Below are 16,327 nucleotides of genomic sequence, written 5' to 3'. Positions count from 1 at the left end.
CCAGAACAAACCAAAGTGATCATATTTGATATGAAAGGACGCATCGGGTAATCATTCTTTTCAACATCACCGCAGGTATTTAGCACTCCCTGTTTCAAAGATTTAATGGAAGACCTATGACTCAAGTAACCCCTGAAAAAATGACAATGTAGAATGCCAATTTACACTCTAAGGGATAATGACCTGTGACTAGTAACTAAGTATACAGGAGAAAAGATCTCTAAAATTACATATAATTAAGAATCTAAATATCTTTTTAAGTAAATAGATGTTTCCCAATTTTTAATGATGCCTTCCCATTGCAAAAGAAAAAAGAAGCCTGTCTCTTACTGACTCTTTAATTTTCTTCTCAGACTTTCTAAAATAAAACATCACAAGAACAATGGTAATTACTCAAAAATTGTAACATTTATTTCACCACCAATCTCAAACATTTTGCATCAGATTTTGACAAATGCTGTAAACCATGGCTATCTGATAAGCTTGGTTGTTCCTTTCGGAGGTTCTATTTTGATTCAGGAAGATATGATTTCTGAGTTTATGAAAAGAAAGTGAAAGAAGAGAAAACATTTCTATTTTATGGTTTACATAAGCAAAAGAAGAATTATCTTAGGAAACAGAGTACAAATATGATATTGGAAAAGCACAGACTTGATGTTAATGTTATTACTCTTCGCATCACAACTAAAGAGTCTGCATAAACTGAAGGTGGTGTATCTCTTAATAAAGAGATGATAGACCTGTCAATTTCTTATACATTAAAATAACAAAGAGTTATTTTCTTTGAAAAACTCTCCAAACATCGTGTTTGAAAAATTAAATATGGAAACATGGGGTCAGACACCCTTAGAATTTTCTTCCAGCCTTTCCAGTGACTTTAGTCTCTGAGCTTCACAATGGTAGCTAGAGTTTGCAAATCTTGGCACAGTGACCTACACTTCTGGTACCCCTGGGGTTTCTCTAGTTTTTCCTGCAGTGATTGTTCTGCCAGTTGACATAAAGGAGAAATGAAGTTGAATCCGCAGTCACTGTCAAATCTAAAATAAAAAAAGGAAGTGGTGACAAGCATAATCCAAGAACTGCAGTTACTGTCAAATGAAGGATAATCTAAGAATTTCTGTTAAGCCAAAGATCATTAATGCTTGGCTTTGAGATGAATCATCCAACTGAGAGAGCCTTTTGGTTGAGCTCTAACAAATGCTAAAATGAGTCTTTATCCTCTGGGGTTATCCACCACCTCAAAGTTCTAGGAGGCCAGCCTGCCTGTAACATTTTTATTTCATCAAGGTACAATATGGATCATCCACACAGATGAAAGGAGAGTTATTGTATATGTCGAGAAATGCCATTGAGAGAGAGGAGAAGGGAGAAGAGGTGAAGTAAGAAGGATATACATTTTACATGTATCCAGGCCTACATTGCCTCCAATCAGATCCGTTAATTCTATCTCCCACGTTGTAGAGGATGCTTACAAAAGTTACGGGTCACAACATAAAATCTCTTATTCCCACGGCAAATAGCATTTGAAAATGAAGCTCCATGCAATTAAGTTTTGTTGGGATTTTTTTTTTCCTTTTCACATATGGCAATATTTATCTTCAAAGTTCTCTTCGCCTCATGGGCTTCTCTGTAAAGCAGCTGGTCTTGTGTGGCCCAATTGTGAAATGATTCGTTGTGTGATTCAGTAGCATTATTTATTTGTACAGTGGTTCGGTGGAATTTATAAACTGCATAATATTGTTCTAGACCTCTTTAATAAAAAGCCACATTTTCTCTAGCATTCATGACTGGGATTATAATTAGGTGGAGCACTTGGGATATTTTCATCCCAACTTCCTCTGTTAATTAATGACATTAAACAAGAAACTCTTGCAATGAAAGGAAAAGATGTAAATAGAACATACAAAGAGAACTGAAATGATGGAGGAAGTTGAAATTAATCTTTGTTTTGCATTGAAGAGCTTGTTAACAAATGTTCAGGCATAACTAATACAAGCTGTAACTTATTTCTGATTAATCCTAGCTGTTTTTAGGAAAATCGAGTCAAATCATGAAGTCGTTTAGAAAAGATCTCTTTTGCTCTTCTTAGTCTGTCCCTGAGAAACCCTCAGTAAATGGTCCCAGTTACTAGTCACACGTTCTTTAATGATGAAATGTCTCCAATGCTGCCAGGCCTATAAAAAGTTCTAAAAGCAATTTGACCTTCCCATTTTATTTCCTTTATTAAAAAGAAGCTGCATGTGGGTTTTTTGTTTTTTCCAAGAAGAATACTTCTAAATAAAGTATGAATGGAATTTTTCAAAGTACTTGGAGGTTAAAAAAATAATAATAATAAAGGAGATAATTCCAGGCTCTGGGATAGAACTTGAAACTTTATGTTAAGATAGGTTGAAGTTGGAAAGAATGGCTTGGGGCAAAATAGGGATGTCACTGAGGAACAATCAGTTAGCTATTGGTTAAGCAGCTTCTATCATGACATTGTTTTGGTGAATGAGTTGCAAACAAGTGCCTTGCCCTCGGATTTTTCAGCCCAGCAGATGGACTTCATCAATAATCCAGATATAAACTCACACGCTAAGTCCCAGAACATTAATGTGTAAACCAAAAGGTCAATTTAGTAATTTACTATGAGGAAGATCTACGTACGGTATCCTGAATTTTTAGTCCTCTTATCTAAGATGTCTCTTTCCATGTGCTGATGCAAATGTTCCCATCTTTCCAGCTGGGAAGCTGGGCTAAATCTGAATGTTGCTTGGTTGGCATGAAACTAAAACAAATGGGAAGGAAATGTCTTGAGGATCATGTCATCTGAATGAAGATATAGTTCAATGGAATTCACATCACCTCACAGAGAATGACACTCCACAGATACTTTCGTCCTTCAGAGTCAACCATTTCTGTCCTTTAAGACTGAACATAGTCATTGATTCTGTTTTTCTTTTTCCTCTGGGCTGCATAGCTCTATCTTAACATGTTAAGTTCATTGTTAGCCAACATAAAATGGGCATTTCTATGGCTCCCACAAGACCTGCAGTCAACTCCCATTATACTGTTATTTAATTTTTTAAGTCTCTAAGCACTCCCTTTTTTTACTCTATCTTTACACTTTTTAGCAAAGCCTTGGCATCACCACAATGTATCCTCTTTAAACTTCAGGATTTAGCTATTCACTGAAGATATATTCATTTATGTGAAATGTATTGAGTACAATGTAAGTACAAGAGTGTTAGGTTGAGGGCAGTTACAGGCATAATGGGCTCAGTAGGTAGCAGTTACATCACTGGACTCCCACATGGACCTGGTGGCTTGGTTTCTCACTTTCCCTCTTACTGTCTCTGTCTCTCTCTTTGGCAAGCACATGCACCATAAATCAAAAATCTCTTTAAAAAAAAGAAAAAGATGAAGAAAAGAAAATAAAGGCATACAAAGGAGGTGTAGATAAGCTCTGCTGTCATGAAACCTCCACAGCAATGAGGGAGATGAACTACGGACACACAAATTCAAAGAACAATACAGTGCAGCACATGACTTAGTGACAAACACGGTCAAACAAGTAAGACCAATCACAAACAGTTTCATGGAAAAAGTGGGATTTAGGGAGAAACTAGATAAATTTCAGTTTAGGTTAAGGGAGGATTTTTGAATCTAGGCACTGTTGACATTATGGGTCAGATCATTCTTCATTGCAGGGACTTCCTTGTGCACTGTAGGGTAGCTAACAGCATCTCTGGCCTCTCCTAGACACACCACTAGCATTTTACCATAAGGGTCACAACCAAATTATCTCCAAATATTGTCCAATATCTCCTAGAGGACAAAATCACCCTGGTTGAGAACCATGGAGTTAAGGTGACTCACCATCTAAGTGAAGTATTTAATTGACACTTTGAGAGGAGTAATGAGTGCTTAGAGAGGTTAGGGCTAAAACTTCAGAGTGATGAGCTAGCAGCCCCAGGTTGTGAGTAGACAGTGTCTTGCAAAGGGAGAGTGAAAGGGCATTTAGAAGAAAGGAGGGCCTGAGGCCGATAGAGCATAATACATAATCATACTTGTAACATTTATTTTATAGCAATTTATCATGTGAATAATAATGAAAAATATATAAATAATAAAAAAGAACATGCATACACTATTTCCATCCCTTTTTTAATTGGTGATGTTTTAAAAATATATTCTACGCCCAGCTCTGCAGTACAATGGTTAAGCTCTGAGCAATGTGGAGTCAGATTCCAGTTGGCTGACCATGTTTCTGACCCTGGTCCCAGCAGCCTGAGAAATTCTTAGTGCATATGTGTGTCCTCAAAACCCCAAAGGGAAGGAGAAATGAAAAAAAGGGGATAGCAGCATGACCATACCCCATTTGGGGATTTTCTCTCTCTTCCTTTCTCTCTCTCTTTGATAAATGCACCTGTCCTCTGGCAATAGAAAGAATTCTTTTCTGAACATACTCCAAATAGAGGGAGAGGGCATATTTACATACAACTAATTATCTCAGAAGATGTTCAAATAATCTCTCAGAAGACATGTGAATTTTTCCTATGGGAACAAATACGATTATAAACATGCCACCATTAAGATTGCATCTGAGCAAAATTCCAGTTGTTTTCCCAAACCACCTAATGGAACAAGCCAGTTTGGAGAAAAAATTATCTATAATCACTTTGTGACTTTGTTAGTGACCTTGGAGTGGACACCAAGAACAGGCCCACTGACAAAGGGGAACCTGAAATTCTAGAGGCCTCTCTACATTAACACAGTGAAGTCTTTGGCAGGCTCCTCATCTCCCAGGTCTATTTTGCAACAGTTCTTAGCAGGAAGAGAGAAGACCCCATGAGTCATGCAGAAATACATCCTCTAGAAGAAAAAGAAAAGAAAAGAAAAAATAGTTGAACTTTATAACCTGTTCAGATGCAATTATTTTCTAATTTTGCTTGTTTTTACCTCATTATATAAACAGGTACTAAGAGGAAATATGGTTAAGTGTGGGTCAGTGGGAATTTGTTCGCTGCGCAAAGGGACACAGAAGGGCATGGAGGAGGGCAATCAATTTGGAGAGGAAATTGGGCTCTGTCTGACATCTTCACCAGTCTTGTTGAGTTAGTTTCAATTCTTTTTATTTTGCTCTTTGCCTGGACTCCAGTGTGTCAGGAGCAGTAGTGCAGAAACAACGCTGATTCAGAAAGTCTGCTGCCAGACATTTTACTCAAGTGTAACAGAAAGAAGAAAGGGGTTCTGACTGCTGAGGGGGCAAGCTGGACATAGCAGTAGCTATTATCCATGCATGCACAGGGAAGAATCAGAATGCCTTGGGTCAAAAAAATCACAGTGCAAAACAACCTTTAAAGAATAAAAGAAAAATAAATTGCTCACTTTCCTTTGATTTCCATAGTTCTCAGTTAGCAGCCAACCGGAATTGACCCAGGAGGGAACACATTCTCACACAATTGCTTTTCCCGCAGTCTCAGATACCACCATGTCTATCCAATGATTCTTTTAAGCCATAGGCAAATGTTTAGGATAATTTTTATTTTGTCCAAACCTTTTAAGCGTCTTTCACTTTTACTCCTATTTTTCTCCATCCATTATCATTTGCTTTTTTTGTTTGTTTTTTTTTTTTGTTTTGCGAGAGAGAGATTTTCGCTATAGAGCATGTGCGTGCACCAGAGAGAGAGAGACAGAGAGACAGAAAGTCAGAAATCACCCCCCAGAGAGGATGGCCACGCTGCAATCCCTTCTCCTTTATTCTCCTCTCAGGGTCGTGGGCACTCACACACACATGCCTGGCATGAGTTTAAGCCACTGGGTCCGGGACTTGAACCACAGTCAACTACAGGGGAGTCCAGCAACATAGCCATTATGCCAACTGCTGGTCCCCCACTTCTTTTAAAAGAAGAAACCACTCACATTATGGCTTATGCTTGAATAGCTCCAAGACTTACTGATTGATGTATAAGGAATTTACTCACCACTCCCTTCAGGATTAAGAAGCATTAACCTTTGGAACACAGTCTTTCTATGCATGTCAGGGTATTTTTAAGAATGGGAAAAACCAGGATACAGATAAACAACAACGGTTTCAAATGAAGGCTATTTTTAGTTCTCAGATTCTGAAGTATATAAAGCTTCAGAAACCAAAATGATTCTAGTTCCTAGTGGACATGCCCCTCCTGTCACCTTTACAGACTTCTCTCCACTCTCTTGCTCTGACTTGTTTGTGTATGCATACACATGGACACATATGACCATACAAACACACTCCCACATGTGCACATATGCACGCGCATGCACACACACCTCAGACTTTGTCACAAAATCCCACTGTCACAGTCTCTAGTTTGGGTCATAAACCAAATGATGATGAAGAGCAGAATTATTGAACAGCATTGCCTATATAAAAGACCATTTTTTTTCCTAGAAAGAGATTTTTGCTATAGGGCATATATGCTAGTAAGAAAGACAGAGAGAGACAGACAGAGAGAAATCATCTCCCAGAAGGATGGTCATGCCACAATCCCTTCTCCTCTTGAAATTTTGGGCATGCATGCACATGTGCCTAACATGAGTTTCAAACCTCCAGATCCTGGACTCAAACCTCAGTTGGCCATGTGGGAGTCCAGCAACATAACCATTATGCAATCTGCTGATCCCCAAAGAGCATTCTTGATAAGGCTTCATCTGAAAAGTTATCTGAAAATTTACAAGGTGGTCGTGAATTTTTTTTTGGGTGGAGAGGGTTTTGCTATAGGGAGTGTGTGCTTGCCAGAAAGACAGAGAGACAGAGAGACAGAAAGTGAGAAATCACTCCCCAGGGGGCATGGCCACGCCACAATCCCTTCCCCTCCATTCTCCTCTCGGGATCTCAGACATGCACACACATGCGCCCAGCATGAGTTTAAGCTACCGGGTCTGGGACTCGAACCGTGGTTGACTACATGGGAGTCCAGTGACATAGTTATTATGCCAACTGCTGGTCCCAGTTGTGAATTTTCAACAAGCATTTAATGCTAGATTTTTTCCAAACCAGCCTCGATATCTTAAGGGTGTAATAGGAAGATGCTGTGGACGTTACCTTGCCTGCTTTACTATCAATAACCAGTTTGCCACACAGACAACCCATTTAAAAGAGTGGAAAAAGCTCCGTGATGTGATATTGCACATAGAACCAGCACTGGGAAAAGAAGGTAATAACGCTTGAAAGGTTAACTCATGTTTGCTGATCTAAAACACACGGTTGCAGCTCCACGTGGAATGTGAGAGTTACATGCTTATTCTCAAATTGGGAATCTATTGAAAATGTGAAGTACCCTTCAGTGCCTCTCTTGTTTTCCACTAATCTAGGACACCTGCTGTCCTCTAAAGAAGTCTCAGGGTAATGTGAACTGTCAACCCCATTCTTTGGGAAAAAACAACAGACCAGTGGTTCCAGTACCCAGAAGGACTCAATTCCTCCAGCTGGTTCTACCAAATCTGTCTGAGCATGTTTATATTCCAGGAGGAGTATCATTATGTTAATGATTTAGAGAATTTTAGTCAGTTGATACACTATTTGATATTTCTTTAAAAGTAATCTGATTGGGGAAAGGGGGACATGTGAAGAAATACAAATAAAACAATTACAGCCGAACAAAAGATTTATGGAAGCTCTGTGCTATTTTGCTACTTATGAGTACATGTGAAATTTTACATGATAATAAACTTTAAAAATTTCTATTTTGTCATTTATTTCTTTTTAATATGAACTCTTTGACTATTTCAAAAAAGCACCTTTTCCCAATGTAATTCACACAGGGGAAGTATACGTAGAGCTAGCAACTTAACTTGGGGGCAGTATGGAGCAGTGTCAATAATAAAATACCCAGAGACCCTAGCCTGGCTTCATGACTTACAGATTTGAAGCAAACATCACCAATTTCCCTGAACTCGTTAATTGCGTAAATTAATAATAATAACACTATTTTCTCACAAAGTTGTCAAGGCCAAGGAAGTGAATGATCTAAAAGGGTCCTGACTTAATGTGTGATTAATAAACATTAGGTTTATTTATCAAAACCACTGATAGACTATAATATGCTAAAACTTGTTTCGAAGTGAAAAATAGGAAGAGAAAGAAGAAGAAAGGAAGAACAAGTGCTCATTTAGGCAGATATTTGATCTACATATGTTAAGCATCGCTTTTGTGCTTTCAACTGTACTGGACAACACACAGAATAATATATGACCATGGCGTTGGAGGATCCCATAACTTAGTGTTAGACAGATACATAAGTTTATACAATGGGTTGGGAAAAATTCCACATCTGGGGAATGTATGCAGAAATCCTGAAGTCCTGGAGAGGACACAGCGAGCACAGCCCAGAAGGGGTCACTGAGTGGTTAATCAGGCACTCAACTAGGGCATCCTACTGACCACTAAGCCCTGCTCCACAGCCTCCCAGGGAACCCATCCAAGCTCCCAGCTAGGCCATTGCCTCCCCTGGCCATATCCTAGGTAACCAACAGACAGCCACGGAAACGGAGCATACACAGTGGAAGGAAACCAGAACAAATAACCTCTGGCATTTCCACTCATTTCAGGACAGTACATCTGAATTGTTAATAAACAGAGAACAGAACTGTTGGAAGGAGCATAACAGATTGGAGGGTCCAGTTTGAGGAGTTAGGGCGGGGATAAGGGGCAGCGGGGGAAATACAATGGGAACATTTGAGAGGCTGCTGATTGCCAGAGAGGGGGTCAGTTGCAGAGCACTTTGGGCATCAAATGGCTGTCTCTTGCAGGCTCTGCCTTCAGTCAGGGGACAAAGAAGACTTGAAAACTGAAAAAGAGAGAACTATCCAGCAGGGGGTAAACAGGGGTGCACAGAGAGAGGCAATGCCTCAAATAACTTGCCCCTCCTATTTTCTATTGGCACTATAAATACCATGCTAAAATGTTACCCGTAACTTAAGGAGTCTCTTTTAGGAAGCATTTGGTAGTGAGTCATCTCACAACTATGGATAAAGCCGAACACCCTGCTGTGACTCTGTGAAGCTCCTCTACTGGCCTTTACTGAGTCTGCTTTGGAATCCCATTTCTGTGACAAGGAAGGACACATGCAATTTACAGACAAGGTTACCTTGGCTGACATGATTTCCAAAATTGCGGTTACTTCTGTTTTGCCCAGAAAACTTCCAGGAGAAGAGTCAGAAACCTGGATGACATAGATTCACTTTTAGAAAGAGAACATCAGGGTTAAATTTAACCAATAATATGTTTTCAGAACAAAACCCTTTTCTGATGACAGACAACAGACAAATTAGATATAGACCCAAAGCTTAATGCAAGGGATTTGGGACAACTGAATCTTATCCCCAAATACCCAAGATGCACTTTCGTCTGGTGTCATTGCTATGGCAAGGACCAAGCTGCCATGTTGGCCACCTGCCTAAGTAAGCTCCACACTTCCCTTTCAGGCCTCATCCCCTCTGCCTCATGGCTCTTCAGAAAGTGAGCAACAATAACCACTGTGTCGACACGATCCCAGCAAAATCGGTGCATTACCTTACATGGTGAGAGCCTTTTGGTCTATATTTAATCTTTACCAAATCCAGTGCTGATTGGCCTGCCTTGTTAATATTGTTGAATCATTCTATCTTTTGAATAAAAATTATCAGTATAATAGTAATATTTGTTACCTCTCAAAAATTATAAAGTAAAAAATTTAACAGAGTAATAAGAACAGTTTTCTCATCACACAGAGGTAAGAACTATTGATGCAGGAAGGAATGCAGGGGCATAGAGGTGGGCCACTATTAGCCTTTTGGTACATTTCTCTGTTAAATTGCCTAGTGCATACGAGCACGAACTCCGGAGAACATTGCCTGCTTTTACACTCGCAGCCCCGCCTCTTAAGACCTGTGCTAATTCGGCTAATTTAATTACCCTCTCTTTATCCCAAGGTCCTCATCTGAAAGTGGGGACTTTACTAGAATCTGTCTCTTGGGGGTCACTGTAAAGACAATGTAAATTAGTACATACAAGGCACTTAGGTACAGTACCTAATTAGTAAGCACTTCTGTATCCTAATTGTCCCTTAAAATCAAACTAGCACTGTTTTCATGATATCAGCAATTTTTCATAACTTTGTAGCATTTCTTCTTTTTAAGATAAACCAGTCAATAATGCTATAGAAAATTTAGAAAATACAACAAAGCACCAAAATAAAGAAAATAAGTATCACCAAATCTTATTACCCTCAGATAATGACTGCAAAATTTTCCTATGTCTCAGTCTTTTTAAATGTGGAAATCTGGGCAAAATTTGAATCAATCAGGGCCAGCTGCTTGTGTGGGGTTAAGGCAGGTGGATTCCACGTGACTGAGTGCACAGTTCAAATTTCAGATCTGGTGAACTGAAAAACAGGCCAGGTTCCTGGGTGTGGGTGCTCAAAATCCCAAGACAAGAATGGAGGAGAAGAGACTGCAGCCTGACCATCTCCCCTCAAGAAGGTGCTTACTCGTTTCCCTCTCTTTTTGTCTGAATCTCTTGGCAACCACACGTACTCTATAGCAAAAAGAAATTTTTTTTAAAAGCAAATTTGATCCAATGATGGTGAGCATTTAATATTTTATTGAATATTCTATAACATTTGAATAGTTTGTGGCATATAATTTATGATTTATTTTATATAAATATTATATTTTGTATTATAAGTTGTACTACCTTTGTATCATATATAATTTATCTATTATAACATCCATCCATTATAAATGCACAGTTTGATGAGTTTTAGTATATTTTTTCTGTACTGTAGCCATTATTAAAACCCAGTTTTAGAGCACTTCCTACTCTCTAATAAGGAGTGATTTTATCTACTATGACTATTTCTCTATTATGAATCTGCTGTATAACATACATTATAAATGTAATATTTTCAACCAACTCCATATTGCTGATCCTCTAGGTTATTTCATTTTCTGTAATTATAAATAACACTGTAATGAATATCTTTTTTTTTTTGGAGAGGTTTTTGCTATAGGGTGTGTGTGCTTGCCAGACAGAAAGCGAGAGACAGAGAGACAGAAAGCAAGAAATCACCCCCCAGAGGGGATGGTCACGCTGCAATCCCTTCTCCTCCATTCTCCTCTCAGGATATTGGGCATGCACGCACACGCGCCCAGCGTGAGTTTAAGCCACCGGGTCCGGGACTCGAACTGTGGTCGACTACGTGGGAGTCCAGTGACATAGCTATTTTGCTAACTGCTGGTCCCTGTAATGAATATCTTTGGGCCTAGAGCTATTTTAATTATTTTATTAGGATAACTTCCCATAAACAACATTAGTGGATGTATATAAATATTTATAAGGATCGCAATATGCACTCATACAGTCAAGCGTTGCTTAACAATGGGGGTATGTTCTTACAATTGCGACATCAGGTTACTCCATAACAGCACAAACGTCACAGTGTGTATGCAAAACTAGATCATATGGCCCACTACACACCTATACTACATGGTATAGTCTATATGCGCTTTATACACTCATATATGCAGTCCATCATTGACCAAAACATTATTATATGGCGCTTCACTGTATAGTCAAAATGATTTCTAGGAGAGTTAAGTATGTTTATAGCTTCACTCTCATTGTGAAAAAAGCTCATTTGGGAACCAGCAGTTAGCGTAATGGCTATGTCGCTGGACTCCCACGTAGTCGACCGCGGTTCGTGTCCCGGACCCGGTGGCTTAAAACTCACGCCGGGCGCGTGTGCGTGCGTGCCCAAGATCCCGAGAGGAGAATGGAGGAGAAGGGATTGCGGCCTGACCATCCCCCCTGGGGGGTGATTTCTCGCTTTCTGTCTCTATGTCTCTCTCTGTCTGTCTGGCGAGCGCACGCGCCCTACAGTGAAAATCTCTCCAAAAAAAAAAAGAGAAAAAAAAAAAAAAAAGCTCATTTTACAGTATCTACACGCAGATACTGAATGTTAGTAAGTATTTCTGTCTCTTACTAGTGGAAACAGAACCTTTAGCTCTGTGCTATCCAGTAAAGAAGCCGCTATGTGCGACTATTGACTACATGAAGTGTGACTAGTTTTAGTTGAAATGTATTAAAATAAAAAAATGCACCTCAGAGTCTGAAGGTTTGGGATGGGAAACAAGGAAAATAAAATTCCATATTCATACATGTTCATATAAATTACATGTTGATAATCTTTTGGGTCTAGTATTATGTTATAGTTACAGGGCAAGGACAGAGGACCAGCAGATGGTGTAATGGTTACATAGCTAGACAACCACATGGCCTAACACGGTTGGAGTCCCAGACCTGGTGGCTTCAAACTCATGCCAGACATGTGTGCATGTGTGCCCAAAATTCTGAGAAGAAAATGGAGGAGAAGGGACTGAGGTATGGCCATTCCCCAAGGTGGGTGGGGGGAGGCAATTTCACACTTTCTGTTTCTGTGTCTCTCTGTCTCCCTCCAGTGAGTGTGCATGTCCTATGGCAAAAATCTCTCTTAATAAAATAAATTGTAAGGACAGAAAATACAGATAAAAGTACCCAAAAAGGAATACAAATAAGTAACAATAAAGCAAAACTCTATTACTAAGCACACACTAATGTGGAAATTGTGATTATTTATGTAGGGACTGAGCTTGGCACTACCATGCTTTTTATTAAATGTTAATTTTTCCATTTACTGGTTTACCATTCAGGCATTGCCAATTCCCAGAAAGATAGGCTGCAACAAAAAAGAGAAAGCAGAATAGGAATTAATAGGGTCATCTAGGGGATGCAGCAGTAATGCCTTGCTCAAGTGGAGCTGGATATGTCAGTTCTCTGATTAACCTGGACATGCCTGTGATCCTGGTTAGCTGGGAAGGGTGGAGAAGGGGAATCTTAGCATGAGACCCTCTTAGAGTGCTTACCTCTCTCTTTCTTTCTGTGTGTGTGTGTGTGTGTGTGTGTGTATGTGTCTCACAAAATAAAGAAACACAAATAAAAAAGAATTGAAGATGAGAGGGGTGAGAGGAGGAAATTCTACCTAGAAACCTATGCTAAGGAGATGCCTGTGTTGAATTATAACATTTAGCTATGAACACACTGGTAGCCAAGATAAAAATAGATTATCTTCTCATTGTGTTCTCATAATTTCATTTAAAAAGCTTCCTATCACATCAAGAAATATTTATACCTTATAAGCAGTTGACTGTAAGAGGAATTATGATGTATGGAATCATAAAGAACATAGTACAGGTAATATTTTTAATTTTTACTGAAAACACTGATGTTCCTCTGCAATTATTTCTTATCTTCTCTTAATGCTAAGTACATAACCATTTGCTTTTAAAATTGAATAATGGGTGTAAAAATGAACTTAAATCACCCCCATATAGAGCAAATAGTCCTTAACTTAGTAACTTCTAGTTGCTTTATCACAGCAGTTTATCATAATGTGGTTTAATATGGTTTTATGTCTTACTGGTATATGCAAATTCTACTTACAATATTTCTTCCCTTTTTAAAATTTATTCATTAATCTCTTTAGTGAGTGAGAGAGACAGACAGCACCCCCAAAGAGCCCCAATGCTGTGATCTACCCCCAGCCTACAGCCACCCCCAGGTCATAGGCAAGAATGGGGTTCATATACTCATGGATGTTTCTGGACTTGAACAGGAAGCCTTCCGATGAGAGATCACTTTGCAGAGCATTATTTATCACTGCTGCACCAATGTCTGGCCCCTACATTGTCTCTTGATAGAAAGAATGCATAAATTCATTCTCCATGAGAAAAGAATATGAATAATTTTAAAAAGTGGTACCAATGTAATATGTTGATTCTGATATCAGAAATAATATTTTTTTACAAAATTAGAAAAACTGAATAGGAAAGACAAAAATTACAACTAAGTTTATTAAACATACTTGAGAATAATCCAAAATTCTTGATAAGCTGCGTACATCCCCAAAATTGACAATAATTAAAAATATTTTGTCTTATCACTATCATTTTTCTATCAGTTTCATAACATCTCTAATATATAACACTTTGTAATAGAATTGTGGTACTTTGAATACTTGAAAACATTCACACAGCACTCCAAAATTCTATTTCACAATTAGACTTTCTATTAATTCAAGTGGCTTAATTCATTCATTCCTATCATTGAAACTGCATTGTTACTGGGGGAATAAAAACAGGTCAGCAATTAGAATCAGGCCCCTAGAATTCGGGAAAATCCTAAAACTACTCACAAAATAGGCTTCCTGTTCGAACTGCTAGCTGATGTTGCCAAAGATCACAGAAACCTCAAAATAGGCTTTTTCTCTGAGTGAGACTTGGTTAAGAGTTAACGGTATTCGTAATTAAGAAATGACATCACAACTTCCTCAGAAGTGATTTTGGTTTACTGTGTCATTTGTGCACTCAGCAGTGTATATGATGGTGATCAGATGGCTATAGAGGTGGGAGGGGAGAAATTCTTTTTTCTGACATCTGTATTACAATTCCATGGTGCGAAGACTGCTTTAGGTTGTCTGTGACATCACTGAGGTTGACTTGAAGTTTTAAACCATTCTTCAGAAGCAGGCAGTGAGCTTCGATGGTTCCCCCTAAGGTGAGTCATGTCCAGATTTTGCCACAATCAGCCACACTACATACCATCAAGTGCAGCACCACTCCCTGCCTGGGCCATGAGAGTTTCAGGCAGGAGAAATGATAACACAACAGAAGAGCCCAGCAAGACAAGTAGAGGAGGAAACTTCCGTTCTAAGGCACTGAGCGTGACTCCAACTGGTTCCCTTTATTGGTAAAGCTTTTCTTTGTGAGTTTTCCTTCTGGTCTATTGAGGACTTGACCAAGAGCCTATGGAATGTGTCAGGTCTAATTGCCTGTGTGGATTGGCACAAGCCATGCTTCCAAATTGGAATGTCGTCACATATAACATAGTCCTGCAGAGGGATAAATGAGGCCTGGAAAGTGTTTTATCCAAACATCCCCTAAAAGCAATTGTGTTCAGCCATGTTAAGGGACAGGGAACCTTTATAAAACTAGCGGAGCAAATTCCCAGGATGCCAAAGTTTCAACAGGTGTCAGGACACTGGTACCTCCCCCAGCCCCTAAAACATAGACTTCCTCCTCCCTCTGAGGACATCAGACAATGGCCAATTGCTCTCTGGGGTACTTTGGCAATTGCAGCCAGGGCAGCCTTCCAGAAAAAAGGAAAAAAAGAAAAAGAAAAAGTGGGTAATTGGAGAGCGGTGAGCACAGATGAAGGATCTGTGGGCCTAGACTCACTTTGGTATACACCTCCTAATTGATGAGCAACTTACTCAAGTGTTGCCTGATGGCAGGTAATAGCTGTCAAGCAAGCCTCCTTGGAACACATTTGGAGAAAATACTGAAGCCCGCTTTCGGGGGAGATTTGCCACTAGGAAAGATGTTGTGAGGCAAAGATATAATGTGACCAAGAAGAAGAAGAAAGGGCACTGACATTTGTATGTGCCAGGCATTATGAACTGACATTTCTACAAATTTCGCCTCAGGACTCTATAGGCCAAACATTCATAATCTCATGCAGGATCTGTTTCTAGAAATATACTGTGGCAACCTAGTTCTCATGAACCAATTAAACAATAAATACTGGGTTCTGAAGACAAATCAGTACTTTGTTTATTCCCTTCGTTTGCCTTTGTACCGGCAAACAGGTGCTGGGGGCAGGGGGAACACATGAACAAAACTCTATAGCATAGTAGGGAAAACATTCATTTCATATGTCTAAACTCAATTAATGTTCCTCTTACTTCAAAAATATTCCTCACAAGAGATGCATTCGAAGACACCAAAACAGTTGTTAAAATTTTTTTTTAAAATAATTATTAACATGTCTACCTAAAACTAATCAACCACTTGGGGTGTGGGGGGAATAGCAAAATTGAATCTCAAAGCCAGAACTCTCTATCAGTTGGGAAGAGGAAACCAAGAGCTGCCGCCAGAGAAGGACTCTCTGCAAAAGAAACTTTCAAGAACATTCCCACAGGAAATGTCTAGTTGAGATGACGAATCACAGACCGCCCCAAACTTCCATTACAACCTCTTGGCGGCAGCACATGTGAAGAAACAATTCTTCTTTTTGTCCTAGGATACGTCTTTTTTGGAAAATGACAAACTGATCTAAACATTTCATGTTTGATATTTGACATTTTTCCCAGAGACCTAACTCTGCCCATCATGCAATGGAATGGTGATAAAGAGGCTCCACTTTTTTTTTTTTTTTTTTTTTTTTCAAGGGGGGGGGGGCTTTTTTTTTAGGGGGCCAAAAAAAAAAAAAAAAAAAAAAAAAAAAAAA

Source organism: Tupaia chinensis, unplaced genomic scaffold (assembly GCF_000334495.1).
Source record: "Tupaia chinensis unplaced genomic scaffold, TupChi_1.0 Scaffold000026_1, whole genome shotgun sequence".
NCBI lineage: Eukaryota > Metazoa > Chordata > Mammalia > Scandentia > Tupaiidae > Tupaia > Tupaia belangeri.
This window is presented reverse-complemented; position numbering follows the sequence as displayed.